The sequence below is a fragment of the Heteronotia binoei genome, chromosome 6 (assembly GCF_032191835.1).
Source record: "Heteronotia binoei isolate CCM8104 ecotype False Entrance Well chromosome 6, APGP_CSIRO_Hbin_v1, whole genome shotgun sequence".
Classification (NCBI taxonomy): domain Eukaryota; kingdom Metazoa; phylum Chordata; class Lepidosauria; order Squamata; family Gekkonidae; genus Heteronotia; species Heteronotia binoei.
In genome coordinates, this window is record NC_083228.1 from 41,407,919 (window position 1) to 41,426,054 (window position 18,136).

At 45.8% G+C, this 18,136-nt stretch overlaps 1 protein-coding gene across 1 annotated transcript in view; it reads left to right on the forward strand.

The window, feature by feature from the left end:
* The window catches only part of DNTT (DNA nucleotidylexotransferase), a 165,612-nt gene that overhangs the window by 106,336 nt on the left and 41,140 nt on the right, over positions 1–18,136 (forward strand). The gene's annotated exons all lie outside the window — the stretch shown is intronic.

Sequence of the window (18,136 nt, forward strand, 5' to 3'; positions counted from 1 at the left end):
ATTGCAATCTGCTTTTCTTGCAATTCCCCAGTCACAGTAACTAAATACCTCTCTTGCTTGCCAGAATGACCAGGGGAAAACTGTCCTCTACAAGTTGAAACATGGTCATTCCCACCCTGAAATTTATTTCCTAAGTGAAATCCAATTGTGTAACACTATGCCCATGACTCTAGTTGCTAGCACTTCATCAAAATATCTCCTGTAACTGAAGGGGGAGGAGGGAAACTGTTTATAATCTATAAATCAGCTATACTCAGCAATGTATGGGTCAATATATGTGTAAGGTTACAAGGAGAAGTTATTGAATATACAAAGTAGGGAATCAGTCAGTAGGAATGAAGCAGTAAGTGTGATGTGAGGGAGATGGGATCAATATGATATGAATGGAGATGTCACAAAATTCCTTCCTTCCTTCCTTCCTTCCTTCCTTCCTTCCTTCCTTCCTTCCTTCCTTCCTTCCTTCCTTCCTTCCTTCCTTCCTTCCTTCCTTCCTTCCTTCCTTCCTTCCTTCCTTCCTTCCTTCCTTCCTTCCTTCCTTCCTTCCTTCCTTCCCTTCCTTTCCTTCCTTTCCTTCCCTTCCTTTCCTTTCCTTTCCTTTTTTAAACTAATGTGTGTTTTAAAAGTGCCCCTTTCTCACCATATTCATATTGTGGTGATTGTCTGAAACTGCCTGCAAGGATGAAGTTACCCTGAAAATAATCAGACCAGGTTTATCAAAGTCAGTATTGTCTATTCTGACTGGTGGTGGCTCTCCAGTGTCTCAGACAGAGGTCTCTGAAATCCTCTGCTACCTGATCCTTTTCAACTGGGGAAACCACAGAATGAACTGGAGCCTTCTGCAGGCAAAGGAGATGCTCAGCCACTAAACCACAGCACTTCCACCTGGTTGCTTGTCCATATGGGAATAATTAGCGTGTATCTGCTCAATATACATTTTGGCTTCCACTGGATAGTTTTTCTCCATGCTGCTTAAGTCTCAACAAACAATGTTTAAGGTTAACAAATCTACCTTCTTTGGAGAGCCATAACTCAGATCCCATAAATCCAATCCTTACAAAACTTGGAAGACACATAGAGAAGGGTCAGCTGGACATTTGCTATGAGCTTGATATCTCTAGCTTTCACAGAATCCATTCTATACACCCCTGAACCTGCCCCATCCTAGATTTGCATGCCACCAAGTCTCCAAAGGAAGGTTCTGAAAGACAGAAAGGCAGACTATAATATAGTGAGTTCAATGCAAGGAGGAGATGAGGTTGCAGTGATCATAGCTCTCTTTATTAGTTACAGCATGGTAACAGCTGGACTAGAAGAATGCTTTACTGGGCCAACTATATACTGTTCAAGATTCCTGAACCTGGATGCCATGGGATCATTCAAACCAGCAGGGGGATTGTAATTGGATCAGGGCAGCAGGGATTTGGCTCCTACTGCCCATTGTTCCTGAGACCCCAAACTCAGTCCTCAAGGCTCCAACGAGCCAGGCAGGAATACTACTACAACACACACATTAGTTCATATACACAACAGAGACATTTCCAGAGTTTCAACAGGGATTCCCCAAAATAAGCTTATGACAGCTTGACAGTTACCCCAGTCCCACCAGACCAGTGGAAATTAGACTTTTCCTTTTAAACGATTAGTGATACAATGACAGAAATGCAGACGTGAGAAGTGACTTCTGACGGGCTCCCCACAGTAACCCCACGACAGCTTGGTGGGTACGCCAGCCCCACCAAATCAGCAGAAATTAGAATTTTCCATTGAAAGTGATGATGAAGTAGGTGTTGTGTTATAAGATAGATGCTGTTTCATTAAGTAGGTGTTGATGAGGGTACCCACTCCCACCCAGCAGACGTAGCCATCCTCCCACTCAAGCGCCAAGGGCTCAACCTGCATGGGGGAACACACAGGGAGGCAACAGGAAACCTTGATTTTAGTAGCCCAGCAGGGGGAGGTTGACCTTGAAAAAGCCCAACTTGTCCACTCTGTCCAGGTGGGAGTGGTGGGGACTGAGAATGTCTTCCAGGTGGGAGAACACCCGCTCACTCTGGGCACTGGTGGGGGGCAGGAGAGGAGACTCATGGTCATGCAAAAGAGGTCAAACAGATGGCAGCCTTGTGTGCCCAGTACTCCAGGTGATCAAAAGAGATGGGCTCAGCGGACTCAGCAAGGTACTCCCTCACCCTCACCTCTGCCAGGTCCTCCACCATTGCACACCTGGCATCCCCACTGACAACCAGTAGTGAGGCTTCTCCCTGGCTGAGCTCTTTGAGGCAGAGGAGCCAGACTGTGGTTCCTCCTTCCCCTCATCATCTTCTACTTGCTGTTCCCTCTGGCCACATCTGCTAGCCTGTAGCCTCCACACTTCTTTGCAGAGCTCACACTTCTGTTGCAAAACTTTACATTCTGGAGAGCAATGCTGCTTTTTTAAATCACATACAGGCCATCTTGTATTCCCCTTCCTTGCAGAGAGGATGCAACCTGGTGGTGATACCCACCTGCAATCTCTGTGCCAAGGCTCTGACCCATGGGAGAACAGGTTGGGGTCCTGCTCCAGTACAGAGGCCAGTGCCTGGTCCAGCCCTTGAATCATGGGGATGGCTTGCCTCAGGCTAGCTGACTGAGCACAGAGCATATCAGTAGAGTATTTGGAAGGGCTTGAGAACACACACCATTTGGGAGCGGGTCAGCCAGTTGTTGGAGCTAATGCTGAGCTCCTTTTTCCTGTGCAGGATGGTCATAAAGGAGATGATATGCTGCATTGCACTCTTCTGCTCCACTAAACTCACAATTATGGAATTGGTGGAGTTTCAGGGGGTGAGCAAGTCTAGGATGAGCCAGTGTTCAGGACAGACTATATGAGAAGTAGGTGGCCAGGTGTTGGCAGGTCTCAAGCAAGGACTGCATCTTGAGGATGGAAGCATCCCAGGTGGCCTTGACAGTGCTCCCAGCCCCAGAGCACCCTTTACTACCATGTAAAGCAAGTGTGCCAGGCAGATGATGCCCTTAAGGTGAACAGCCTTCACTACTGCCAACATGTTGGTGCCGGTGTGCATGACTATACAGCCACAGGAGATGTTGCCGCCACCCACCCATTCCCTCAGGCTACTCTGTATCATGGTGGTAATGTTTGCGCTGTGTGGTCTGCATCTATTCCCTGTGTATAGAGCAGAATCACTTTGCAGTCTGGCAGCAGGACTGTCCCCCTTCTGGGGCCTGGGGCCTGGGACATACTCCAAAAGTCTGGATAGAGAGGTCTTCTGGATGCCATCAGTAGGTGAAGAGGGAGATGTAGCCATGGTGCTGGCTGCTTCAGAGGTCTGCCATGAAGTGCATGGTTTTGTCTTGGGCTCTGGGGAGCTCAGCCTTGACCACTGCCACTGTGGAATGGTGCATGATGGGCAAGACTTGTTGGCTCATGGTCCTCTGCAAGGGGGTGGAGTAAAGAACCAGGCATTGCAGCAGCTGGCAAAAGACTGTCCTTCATGAGGGAGAAGGACAGCAATCATTTCACCAACTAGGTGAGTGACTGCTTCCTGGACCCTGCACATAGCCCTTCTAGATGGTACTCTTAGCATCCCTGGGAGAAATGACTTCTTGGAGGCTGGCCTGCCTTGATGTCCCAACCACAGCACCCTAAGAGTGGGGAGCCTTTCTTGGAGGGGCCTCTTGCTCCCCCCCCCCCCGCTTAGTTGGAGTGGGTGTCTTCTTCCTCACAATGGCTGCCTCTTTTTCCTCTGGTGGCAGCATAATGGGTGCGCCTTTTGTAGGTGCCTGCAGAGGATGGAGAAGGAGAAGTATTGGGGGTTTGTGCCTCCCAGACATTGGCATGGCACACCTGGAACTCTGCCAAATAGTTGTCACTAGGGAGGATACAGAAATAATTTCAAAGGGTAGGCTGGAGATATGCCCCCAGGATTCGTGAAGCTGGGAGGGACAGCTGCTTTTCTGGCACTGAGCTGGGAGGAGCCACAGAGGCAGGAGAAGCAACAGGGAGTTGTGTGGAACGGGAGGATGCTTCTCACCCTCAAATCACTGCTAGAGTTGCTGGTGTCTGGGCAGTGCTAACAAGTCTTTTGCCTCCTATTGGTGTTTCCAAGGCTGGAGAATTCCTCCCCCCCCCCCCCCCAGTTGTCTTGGAGTTTTGTAAACAGTTAAATTTAACACAAATACTCTGAAAATGTAATCATTCACAAACCACCACAAAACAGCACCAAATATCATGAAATGTTTGTGCCAGGCACCCTTCCATGAACATTGCTTCATAAACTGCAAACCACGAACCAACCAAATTTGTGACATACTTTACTTTGTGAGCTGGTTTATGCCCATCCCTAACAAAGCTCATATCCCACGTCCCGGAACTTTGACAGGGAAACGGAAGAAGTCATCCTCCTGTCTCTTGCATCAGTAAAGCTAGTGTTTAAGGGAGAGGCCAGAGAAAGCTGTTTCCCCTCCTTAGTCCAGCCCCCTGAGCCATGTGATTCTACACAGGCCCTATGTCCCCAGGATTTCCCTCCTTAGTGCAGGCCTCTGACCCATGTAATTATTAGTCTATACACATCTTATGATCCAAGATTTAACTTTCCTAGGGTTGGAAGGAACTCCTGAGGGTGGAATTGCGGGATCCAATTTGTTATAGGTGGTGGGAGGAATTCACATCAGATTAGCATATCTGAATATATGTTTGAGCCCACTGCCTGAGGTGAATGTTTACAGCTGCTTTGCTGTATGACCCCTTAACTATGGTAGATCAGTTGGGGGACCTTGAGTCCCTTTTAATGTGCAAGAGGGGGCCCAAGAGTTTGAATCAGCTTTCTCATCCTGGGAAGATTCAGACTTGGACCCCAACCCTCCATCTCAGAGCCAGCTGCTGAACTAAAGATCTGTCCCCACCTCAGGCCTCTCTTCAGCCCCTTGAAATACTCATCTCTGTAATTGAGCATGGCACCTTTCAGTACTGGAAGCTTGCATATAGGGCTGCCAAGGATTCTCCTGGGCGGGGGTTCCCCCACCCAGGAGGGTCCCAACCCACCGGCTCACATTGCACCGGTGGGGGGAACCTCTGCCAACATCACCGGCGCGGTGACATCACCTGGAAGTGATGTCATCACCCGACGACGATGTCGTGCAGTGTCCACTCTAGGTGTTTCTGGGAAAACTCTATTGTTTTCCTGGACGCTCTAGCCATTTGGGAGGGAAAACTCTATGGTACAATAAGTTTTCCCAGAAATGCCTAGAGTGGATGCCATGCGACGTCTCCGGCGTGATGACATCACTTCCAGGTGACGCCATCACACCGCGCTTGCATTCCGCACGCAAAGATAGTCCCTCCCACCAGAGGCACAGAGGTACTTGGCAATCCCACTTGCATCTGGAGGGAAGAGGCCTGTGCCTCCACCTCCTTGAAAGAGTATCTAAGACATTTTACTTTCAGCCCTTGCTGGTACAACATCTATAAAACCATGTTGTAGCTCCTGCCTTGACTCCTGGACCTCAGCTACGGGCAGGACAGGTTCTAGATGAAGGTGTATGAAAATTGAGGCCTAAACCAAGCAACTATTGAACATTTTTCATACGACTTCTCACAATGTGTTTTTATGTAGAAATACCACATTGAACTGTTCACCTTGCAGTGAAACATTATTTTTCTCTTGTTACCAGATCCTTCACAAATTTACTGTTTAAACATTTAAGTGTTTTTTCCATAGCAAGTCTAATGCAAAATTGCTTAATATGGCCATATGGTTCTGTCAATGATATTTAATAGGTATTTTGCTCCTGCATATCCAGTACTTGCTGCTGCTTCCACTAAATCCTTTACTTGCATAACTATGGAGTTTGACTGTCCTGAAGACTGAAATTCATAAATAGGTTCAAAATTGAGCCACATTCTTTAAAGGTTTTTTTTAAAGCATGAACAAGAGTAACAACTCTATTAGCTAATCTCCCCAGACTTCTTTGTATTCTTCCTCCCTAAAATGGCATATATTTCACAGAAGATCAATAGTAAACACTGTGATCCTTTCCTACTTGAGATATGTAAACATTGTAGTGTATGGGTCAGGAGCCAAATAGTGACTTTTTTTGTTTTTGTCTTATATAACTTTGTTTAATAGGTTTGCATAATGCATTAACAGAAAAATAGTAAATTAATGGAAATATTTGAAATATTCCACTGAGTATTGCATTTAATTACATCAACTGAGAAAGGCTTGGGAAAAAAAAAGGTTTGCCTAACTTTATTCAACTGAGCTATATCCTTCCCTCTTTTTAAGAATCTCAATTTGATTACCAAAAAGGTTTCTTTTATATTGTATGATCCATTCTTCCATTGGTGGAATAATATATGACTTTTAGTATCTTGCAAATGTCATGTTCACTGCTGTTATCATGTGAAAGATTATAATTAGAAATTATTTCATAAACATGGACATATAGCTTAACAAGTTGACCACAGAGGAACAGGTAAAATTCATATCCAATCCACATTTTATAAAGTCTACAACCAATAGCCAGTATTTTGAGCTGGCCTGCACTTCCATCATAGTCTGCATTTGGTAGTTTGCAGTACTATCATGTGTCATGTGATTTTTAAATGTTTATGCTGTTTTGTGTGGTGTCAAGTGCCATATGGCATCTTTATTAAATTTTCTTGAAATCTGAGAGAAATGCAAAATGATGAATTATGTATAAAAATAATTTTCCATTTTTCCCCTGGAATTTCAAACCGTTTCTCCATTTGGGTTGAAATTGTTGTTTTTACTTGCAACCCTCTTTACACAGAAATTTGCAGTTTTTAGCAAATAGTTTCTCTTGTAGGCTTGCCAGTCTCCAGGTCTGGGCAGGGGATACCTCAGTTTTGCAGGCTTCTCCCCACCAGCAGCCAGCTGGCCGGCACCCCAACAGCCACCCCAACAGCCACAATGTGCCCTTAGATTTCAGCAGGGTTAGAAGCTTGCAGACTGCTTCTGTTTTGGCACCCCACTACCTCCTGCCCTCCCTCTGCTGCGCTCCGTTGCAAGTGCACCCTCCCCACTGAAGCCTGCCATGACAAGGCTGGGCTCTACCAGCTTCGAGGCAGCTGCATATTTTTGAAGCCAGTGCAGGAGAAGGCTTCTCCCCCTCCTCTCCAGAACCGGAAGGGAGGGGGAGTGAAGCCTCCTCTAGTGCTGGCTTAAAAAAAATGCATGGCTGCCTCAAAGCCAGTAGGGCCCAGCCTTGTTGTGGTGAGTGGGGGAAGGGCAGTGGAATGGAGGGGGCTGGCAGCGACAGTAGCAGGAGCAGCAGCAGCTGTGGCAGGGGGAGAGGCAAACTAGGTGGTTGTCTTGGGCAGGAGGGGGCAGCCCAATTCGGCGCACTCCCTCCCGGCACCCTAGGCAACTGCCTAGTTTGCCTAGTGGGCGAGCCAGCCCTGGGAGTATGTATGCCTTTAAATCTCAGACTGAAGCTGCAGGGGGGCAGGGCAGGGAGGGAGACCCTTGTGTGTGAGAAAGCCAGAGAGCCCAGTTCATTTTGCATTCCTTTTAGAAACTGTTTGGAATAGTAAAGAGATAGTTTTTAAAAAGGATAGCAAAAATTAATTAGAAACTGATTATGGGATAGAGAAAAACTCCACTCCCTAGACCTCTCTCTCCTTTAGTTGGTTGAAATACAGCAGATTGTTACATTCAGCAACTCTGGTGAGTAAAGCAATCTATACAATTGTCCCAGGGAGATAACAAAAATCTGAGCATGCAAACTGTTTATTTTGGCTGCTTTGTGAGTATGTGTGTGTGTGTGTATGTGAGCTCACTTTCATTTTAGTGGAAGTGCAGCTGCTGTGGAACCATTTGAATGCAAAAAAAGAGGAGGAGGAAATGAAGACTGTATTTTTTATGTATTTATTTATCTGGAGTAGGAAAATACTGCACTGCTGTATTTTTATTATTTATTTATTTGGAATGGGAAAGTCTGCTGGCTCTACCCCCAAAGTCCCCAGATATTTCCTGAGTTAGACCTAGCAACCCTATGTTCTAGTTCCTGACATATAGTTTTTTTTTAATTTTGTTTTCTTATTCCTAAACCTTTATATAGGGACAAGTAAGTTAAAGCTTGTCTAGCTGTATGGTGATTGGCCTTTGTGGTTTGACATACATACCAGAAGCCATATGAGTTTCTTTGGCAAAACATGGCAGAATAATGTCAAATTATTTGTAGTAATTGGGTGTCAATTCCGTTGTAGTAATTGAGTGTCAGTTCAGGACACATTTGGACATGGACATATGAAGCTGCCTTATACTGAACCAGACCCTTGGTCCATCAAAGTCAGTATTGTCTACTCAGACTGGCAGCGGCTCTCCAGGGTCTCAAGCTGAGGTTTTTCACACCTATTTGCCTGGACCCTTTTTTGGAGATGCCAGAGATTGAACCTGGGACCTTCTGCTTACCAAGCAGATGCTCTACCACTGAGCCACCGTCCCTCCCCTAAACACAAATACAAAAGATATCACAGTAAAGCCTTTACACAATGTTAGCATCATATATGGTCCTTTATAGACTAGGATTCATAAAATGATGGTAATGTGAGATAATGTAAAATTTGTAAATAAAACATATGCATATTGAACAATTGATAAACTCATAAAATTCTAAGATGTTTCTTTGCAGTAACATGGAGTTACCTATTATCCAGTTACATTGAATACAAATCCCATAAAATGTGGATCTTTTCTCATGTGCCTAACTGTGGCATATCCAATTGAATTTCTTCATTCTATGGCTCATTGGAAAGGCAAAAGAATATGCTACTATTAGCTAATATACTTCAGGCTGATATACGTCAGGATGACTGTCTGGATTAGGTAAAGTGCCATATGCAGTAAATCTTATAAAAATGTGGAAAATTGACTTTTTCTGTGATTTATGTCTTATAACACAGAAATGGTAATGGATAGAAATATTATTAGTTATTTGTAGGGGAATTTATTAGCTTTCCAACAGTGCTTTTAAATTTGAAATTGGTTACTTGGTTCAAGAGTTATAGCTTGAATTAGGGCAAGCAGGAAAATTGGCTTTGGTCATCTTGATAACATCATAGCAGGCATAAGTAACCAATCAGAATAGATGGTCACATCAAAATATAATAGAAACAGACCTTGAAGAAAAACACAAAGACGTTTCGCCACCTGTGATGGACTGGATAAAACTCTCAGTGAGTGACAGCTGGAGGAACTCACTGTGATTGGCTAACAGCCTCTAATCATAACAACAGTAATAGTTGAGAGAAGCAGTTAGGGAGAAATCTCTTCAGTCTGAGACACCACCTTACCTGATACCAATATCTGGTCTGACCTATGGACTATTTTGCAAGCTAAGAAAAATGAACATACAATAGTGTATGCAGTTGTGTACTATGTCTGCCTGTCTGTCATTTTTGCTGTTCATGCAAGAACCTAAGAACAAAAGGACAGGTGATGTCTGATAATTCCCCTTCCTTGCTGCAGCCCTTATGCTGTGTCTCCTTCCATTCCCAAAGGCCCACTGACCTTCAGGTGGAGCTTTGTGATGGGATCAGAATAAGAACATAAGAGAAGCCATGTTGGAGGAGTCCAATGGGGAGACATTCTGTCATACAGTGGCCAAAAAAGCAGGTGCCATCAGGAGGTCCACCAGTGGGGCTAGGACACTAGAAGGCCTTCCACTGTTGCCCCCCCCCCTCCAAGCACCAAAAATACAGAGCATTACTTGTCCCAGACAGAGAGTTCCATCTATAACTTGTGGCTCATAGCCACCGATAGACCTCTGCTGCATGTGTTTATCCAACCCTTCTGGAAGCCATCTATGATTGTAGATACCACCACCACCTCCCGTGGCAGTGAATTCTATGTGCTGATAAATTTTTGGGTGAAGAAGTACTTCCTTTTATCTGTAATAACCTGACTGCTCAGCAATTTCATTGAGTGCCCACAAATTCTTGTATTGTGAGAAAGGGAAAAAAGTACTTTTCCCTCTCTACCTTCTCTATCCCATGCATAATCTTGTAAACCTCTATCATATCACCCCTCAGTCGTCATTTCTCCAAGCTAAAGAGCCCCAAGCACTTTAACCTTTCTTCATAGGGAAAGTGTTCCAACCCTTTAATCATTCTAGTTGCCCTTTCCTGCACTTTTCCAATGCTATAATAACGTTTTTGAGATATTATCTTTTTGAGATATTATACTGGAGGGGAAGCAAGAATAGGTGTGTGCAAAAACAATTTGGATATTGGGTATTTGGGGGAAAATATTTGAGGTATATCCACAAATATCAGATTTGGTGGCTGAATCTGATTTGGGAGATATTCAGCTATTCCCAAATATATGACTCTATTATACCCTATGGGCCATTGGAGTCAATGGCAAAACATAGGGTATAATGTATGGGGGTTGGGTTTTTATTCTTGTTGAGGGAATAGCACCAGATTTGCAGGGCAGCTGCAGGAGCCTCTCCCCGCAGAACCCTCAAGTTTCAAAAAGATTGGACCAGGGGGTTTCTGAAATGATGTTGTAATAAAACAGGTTGCTCAGCTTTGTGAATCTTGATTTCAGATTACTGTCCATTCATCCTTTGATATACCCAGACCACAAAGGCACTGGGTTCAGCTGCTGGGCAGTAGTTGGTAGGGTTGTGCCACTGGGCTGGTCACTATTAGGTTGGCACAGGGCTCTGCTGCTTAGCACCACTGTATTCAGTGCACTTTTTCTATGCTTCATTCCTTGCAGAAAGCACACACACAGGTTTGTAATTCAGAGAGATTCTCAGATTTGAACTAAGCCCCTGTGTGTGGCACTGGCACTGCCACAGTGGCATTTTTCTGCTGGACACATAGCACTGTTACACACCTTGCAAACAAGCATCCTCACCACAGTTGACTTTCCATTGTAGAGATTCTTTAGGAGAATCTGATTGCTTCCTGTGTTTGCAACGAAGAATGGGGGCAACCACTTTGGGATCCCATAGAATGGGAACCCCTGGTCCAATCTTTTTGGTATTTGGGAGGGGGGGATCTCTCGGGGAGAGGCTTCTGCAGCTACATGACAAATTTGGTGTCTCTCTCTCAAACCCCCTTCTCCCTAGTGTCAATTTTCCCACTATGGGGAAATTGACACCTTTTCCGTCTTGCCATAGGAAAGCAAGGGGAATGGGGTCACCCTCTTTGGGTGCCCCTAGAATTGGATCCCCTTGGGCGTTCTGTGGGGAGAGGCTTCTGCAGCTGCCCTGCAAATTTGGTGCCTCTTCCTCAGCCCCCCCACCCCCTCAGCCACCATACAGTATATCCTATGTTTTGCCATTGATTTTAATAGCCCATGTAATGGAGGGTATAATGGAGCCAAATGGTTGCCAAATAGACTCGACAGTATTTGAGACTGCTGTAGTCAGCAGCCAAATCAGATCAGAGAATCTGAGTTGACTGTATATGGCACTGAATACAGCCAAATCAGCTGTTATTCAGGGTTGCCAAACCAAATGTACACCTCTAAGCAAGATCACTTCCACAAACTCCCTCCATTTTCATCAGTTTCATCCAAACGTTACTAATGTGATATAATGATAGTGCTGAAGTTGGTTCAATATCTTTTAAATTAACTGTATAATATTCATTTAATATAATTATACTTAATTGTACAATATTAATCTGCCATTCTGTTATTAGATTATGTAGCTGTTTCAGTATGGCTTCAGGCTGGGATTTGGAACAGCTTTGGCTGCTTTGGTTAATGACCTCTATTGAGAACTAGACAGGGGGATGTGATACACCTAGTGCTGCTGCATATCTCATCAGTCTTCAGTGCTATTGACCATAGCATCCTGCAGAGCTGCCTCTCAGTCCAGGCACTAAGGGGCATCATGGTAAGGTGATTTGAGTTGGAGGGAGAAGTCTGGTCTCCCAAGGTGGTGTTGAGGGACTCCTACTCTGTCCCATGGACAGTGGCCTGTGAGGTTCCTCAGGGCTTGAACTTACCCACTCATGCTATTTAATAAAGCCACTGGAAGAGGTCATCAGGAGGAATGGGCTGCCGAGTCACCAATATGTGAATGACATCCAGCTCTACCATTCTTTTTCAACCTAATTCCAAGGATGCTATATACAATGCTTGGATTAAGTAATGGGCTGGATGAGGATGAACAAGCTGAAACTTCGAAGCAGGACAAGCTGGGGACTTGAGATCTCTCCTGTCTTGGATGGGGTTACACTCCCCTTGAACAGCCAAGTTCTGCTTGGCTGCTTGTCACAGCAGTCACTTTAGAAAACCCAGATAGCGGTGGTGGCTCTGAGTGCTTTTGCCCATCTCTGGCTGGTACATCAGCTGCACCCATTCTTGGTTCAGACTGATCTATCCACAGTGTTCCATGCCTTAGTTACATCTAGGCTGTACTGTTGCAGTGCACTCTATTGGGGGCTACTCTTGAAAAGTATTCAGAAGCTGCAGATAATACAGAATGCTGCAACTAGATTGCTGGTTGGAATCAGCTACCATGGGCATGTGACCCCAATACTACAGTTATTACATTGACCAATATGCTCTCAAACCTAATTTAAGATGCCATCTTTGACCCTTAAAGCCCTATATGGCTTGGGACCAGGGTATCTGAAGGATCATCTTCTTCCATACATTCCTACCCGAGAGGACCTCCTGACAGTTCCACCAATCAAAGAAGCTCATATGAAGGGCAAATAACAGAGGGCCTTTTCAGTGGCAGCCCCATGGTTATCAAACAAGCTCCCCAGGAAGGAGTGCCTGACCCCCTCACTTTTGATCTTCAGGAGACAGTAGAAAACGGTTTTATTTAGGGCTGCCTTTGACTAATTTAATTTTTATTTATTGACTGTCCTAATTGAGATTTTCAGTTATGGTCTTTTGTGTGTGTGTTTTATATTATATTTACATTGTATCTGCCTTAAGTTCAGCAAGGAAGAAAGGCAGCTAATAAATGTTTTATTTAAATAAAATAAACAGTTCATATAATTTTATAATCAAGACACCCACACATTTTAGACTTGCACAGATTACAAATATATAGATATGTAGGATGATCCTTATAAACATAAACAGGATCTTACAAAATTATATCAAAAACACAAGTGGGATATATTTTCAAAGCCCCTTAACCCTAAAATAATGGCTACAACCACAATAGATAGTTAATCTCTCTTGCAGTCTTTATTCTTCTTCTATAGAAATGGATTTTTGCATGGTAGAAAAGATACAGTGAAGTAGTTCTTTGCAGCATTTTTTTCATACCATAATTGTGTCTTGAAACACTTATTCTTTTCTTCATCTCCCATCTTCTGAATCCATTTAAAATAAACATGGGCTTGGATCCATCAAAATGTTTTTTGTGGATGGAAGAATTTCCACCTACAGAGGATGACTTTCATCTCCCCTCTTTTTCTCTGCAATCCAAAATGTTCCTGGTCCTGAGGAGCCACATCACTGGTATTTTGGGCTTCTGGGGGAGGGGAAAGTTGTTCTTCATGGATGGAAATCTTTTCATCTTCATAACTGCTTTGGGGGAACCAAGCTAAGGATTCAGTCCAGCCATTTTTCTGCTGTACCGGCTTCCGCCTCACAAGCTGCCAAAGTTCCGGTGGCATTTGCACTGGCTGCAGGTCCGTTTCCAGAGCAAGCTGGTGAAAAACACTCGATCTGTTGATGAGACAGAGCGTCCGCCACCCCATTGCCCACCCCCGGAACATGCCTTGCCAGAAACAAACAGAGGCATCGCAAAGTAAATGACTGCACTAAAGTCATCACCACCGGTGACTTAAATGACAAGGATTTGATAACATGTACCACGGGCATGTTATCACACCAGAAATGGACTGTATGGTTGGCCGGCTGCTAACCCAAAAGCCAAATGGCTACTACAATAGGAAAAAACTCCAAAAAGGTGAGATCACGGCACAACCCACTGTCAGACCACGCTGTGGGCTATTGCTCCGTGCACAATGTCCCCTAAAATATACTTTGCCGCATCCGAAGATATCTGGAGCTCTGCTTCCAACTTCAAGTCATTCCTCCAAGAGGAAATTCCATTGAAGGATTCCAAAAATTCCACCCATACCTCTAGATCCATCCACATGCCTGCGGTCATTCGTACTCTAGGTGAGGGAACCACAGGTGCCCCATGGCATCACATAGGCGTTGCAAGAAGGCCCTCCCAGGAGCCACAACTTTGCACGCACTCTGTCTTTTTGTGGGCCAATGGAACCCCACGCTCCCACGCCAGGTCCTCAAATGACCGCAACAACTTGGCACATTGCCCTGATCCAGCAGGGCCAACGAAAGGTAGGCATCCAGGTAGTGAACAGTAACTCTCAACCCAGACTTGGTCCGAAGTGCCCATTCCATAAAGGAACTAACCGCTCACAAGCAGCACTGAGCATCCCCTGGATAGGGCCCTATCCATATAATACTTCCTTCAAAGGCAAAACCCAGAAATCTTCTGGGTGCAAGGGCAAAAGGCGAAACACTGACTTAATGTCGCATTTTGCTATTGCAGCCCACACATCCCAACCCAGAACCACTCACCGATTGGTCAAACGAGGTGTACCTGACTGAACAGAGAACCTCCGGAATGGAATCATTCACTGATCCGCCCCTGGGGTAAAACAAATGGTGTATCAGGCGACAGTCCCCTGGTGCTTTTTTGGGCACCACCCCCAAGGGGGATACCCGTAAAGTGGGTACTGGCAGAGGACCCTGCCCTCCGCACACCTTAGTTATTTTTGCCCTAACCACGTGCTCAATCCCCACTACCGAACAAAGGTTAGGGGACATACAAGGGACCCAAAGTCCCTGATATGGGATCCTAAACCCATGGGTAAAGCCATCCATCAAATAGACCCTATCCACCATCAGGGGGTAATTGCTCAACAACCACCTAAGTACCCTCAGTCATATTGGACTGAGTCCCCTTTTCCTGGCGGCTGCTGGTTACTTTCCCCCCCGAGGTGTCTTGACTCAGCCCTTGTTTTGGATTTACCATAAACTGAAAAGGCGTGTGACACCCCGCATAGTGGGCACTCATATTTAAATTTGCATGCCTTCCTGGAACACGTGCCCTTAGACGTAAATTCCCGCATAGCAGCCAGGGCTGACCCAACTGGCCCGCTACACTGCAGGCACCCACGCTATTCTGTTGTTTATGTACTAGGTGCCACTATCGGCCCTATCACCTGAATTGGGCTTTGCCTGGGACATCAACTACAGCCAAAGCTGATGCTTAATTAGGTCCCAAGGGAGCCCTGGGTTGACCACAGCCCTGATCCTAAAGGCCTCATCGTATTGCAACCATGCTGCACCGGCAAAGTCCGTATATACGCGATGCACTATGTTGCAATATTGAAACAGAGCTGTGGCCCGTAAAGGCTGTACCCCAGCATAGATCAGGAAGCCTGGCAGCCAATTGGACCAAGTCCTATCCACCTTTCCCCGTTTCAGCTTCTCCTTCTCATCTAGGTCCACCTTTGTCCTTCTTTTCCACCTCTCTAAAGAGGGGCTGAACATGTCACGTATTCACCCCATAAAATCTTATCCCTGGTCACCACTGCAAAGTGGTCCCCCAAGGGCAACGCCATATCACCATATGGGAGGACATGGAAGGGGACGGCCCCATAAAGACTCGGAAGGTAATTCCATGCACCCCACTGATAACCTGACCATGCTCCCTGCTGTAACCACTAGTTTTGCCCCCCCAATGGCAGCTCGCCCGGCGCTGCTTGAGAAGCAGAGGTGCCTTGCGACGACACCGTAGCAACTGTCGGTGGAGGGGACTGTGTGGCGGACCCAACAAAACTCTGGCCTTGAAGGAATGCATAAGCACACCCCAGGCCCATGAAGGTCCCGCCTGCCCAGGCTGCCTGAAAGTTAGCTGGGACGACCGGCCTGTCGCCCTGCGGCACCCTTCCCATGTGGGAGCACCTGCTGCACCCCTCTGCTGCTCCAAAGCATTCTACTGGCCCATAATGGCCTGCTGAAGCTGGGCTTCCATGCCCTAGTCACCCAGGGAACTGGGTTGCTGGGCACGCCCCTTGGCAGGCTGTTTCCCTCTGAACAACGCTTGAACCTAGTGGCAGCTTTAAGACCAACAATGTTTTGTGTTCAAGGTATCAGGTTGTGTGTGCACACACAATTTTTCAGATATGATGAAATGGAAATTATCAGTCCTCCTTACATATAGGTAAAGGGTGAGCAGTAAATTAGCATATGAATATATGAAGCTGCCTTATACTGAATCAGAACCTGGGTCCATCAAAGTCAGTATCGTTTACACAGACTGGCAGCAGCTCTCCAGGGTCTCAAGCTGAGGTTTTCCATGCCTGTTTGCCTGGACCCTTTTTAGTTGGAGATGTCGGGGATTGAACCTGGGACCTTCTGCTTACCAAGCAGATGCTCTACCACCGAGCCACCGCCCCTCTCTGAGACCGCAAGCGGAGGGGGGGCACCTACCCACAACTCAAAATGATGGCGAAAAGACACCCACACTCCTCAGTCTACCCCTCAAGCCCAACCACCAGGGGGGAGGGAAGGGGGGCCCCTCTGGCCTCACCACGTGCCCTACACTCCCTGACTCAGGCTCTTTTCGCCTCCACAATCCAACTCCATGTCCCTACGCTGTGCTGAAACCGGCCAAATGCATGCCGCCCTGTAGCCGCCACTCGCACGAACGTTCCAAGCCGCTCCTTGCAGCCCCGATCAGCTGCTGAGCTGTCGTGGCTCGCACCGCACCTGCTCGCTGCCTCGCGCTCTAAAGCCTCGGCCCCCAGACACTCAAACCAAAGACATGGCTCTCCCTGCCGAGAGCCATGAAAGAACTGCGCTAAATAGGCCGGGACTGGGGCTTTATAGCACCGACACCATGCCCCATCCTCCAACTCCCGGATGGCCAGGAAGCCGAAGTCAGCCTCCCGGGAGGGCAAAGCACAGCCCCCAGCCTATAACTGGCATTGCCAGTGCGGCTGGGAAGGGGCTGATTTACTTGCCTCCAAGTTCTGTCCCCCATCTCTTTGAAGTTTATTAAACATTTAGATAAAGCAGAGGCAGTCTGTCTGGAAATGTATCCATTCACGAACTGCACAAACCTCCACAGACTGCTTGAAAGTTAGTGGAAAGTTTGTGCCAGTTGACCTGACACAAACTGTACTTTGCAAGCCATGAACTGGGCAAAATTAATCACGAACTTTAGTTTGTGAACTGGTTCATGCCCATCCCTACTCAGAAAAGCTCTTCCATATCCTAACAGAGCTGTGCCACTGTTCAAATTACCTCCTCTTTCACCTGAACCTCCAGTCATTTCAATGGTTCTTACTGGGTTTCTCAACCATGCTATCTTTTGGGCACTCCCTGATTCTTTATTTGGAGACAGAGTTCTGAAATTTATTTCTTGGGTTGGGTTATATGCTGAAGTTTCCTTCTGTTTCATAACTGCTGAGATTCACTATTTATTTTGAATAAGGTTGGTTGTCTTACCTGGGTCCACCTGAGGTATTAGGAGGAGTGAAGTTCAAAGCTCCTTGTACAGTCATGTCCAATTTCATCAGTTTAAATTACCTAAAGGTCATGTGATGTGACCTTTCATTGCCTGGAAATAGCTGAAGGGTGGCTTCTTTCTTTACCACTTAAGAAAGTAAGAAGTTTGAGATCACATGGGAGGAATTAATGCTGTAGTTCTTTTTTCATGTTAGCATTGTTCCAGTTTCTGGAAGGGCATCACTGATAACAGAAGAATTCATGGCTTCTGTTTCAAATTACACAGGAAAAAGCCATGCTGCAGCAGCTCCCATGTCACTAAGAGTTTCAGTGTTCCTTGTTTGCAAGTTCCATAGTTGTCAGTACAGAAGTGTAGGTGTCTACAATATTAACTCTTTAAACATGAGAAGAAAGTATCCTGTTTGCAGTTAGCTCTTATCCAGAATATTGTGCTCCCCAGGCAGATTGCAGTTCTCTGAGTAGGTGGGGGAAAATATCCCAAAGTATGATAATTGTTAATACTTTCTGCTCTTCCCAGTACTGGCCATAGTCAAAGTTTACTCAGTAACATAGTTTTAATGTATTTAAGTTTTTACTCTTCAAGTTCAAGATGGGTTTTGATGTTAATGGGAGTTGTA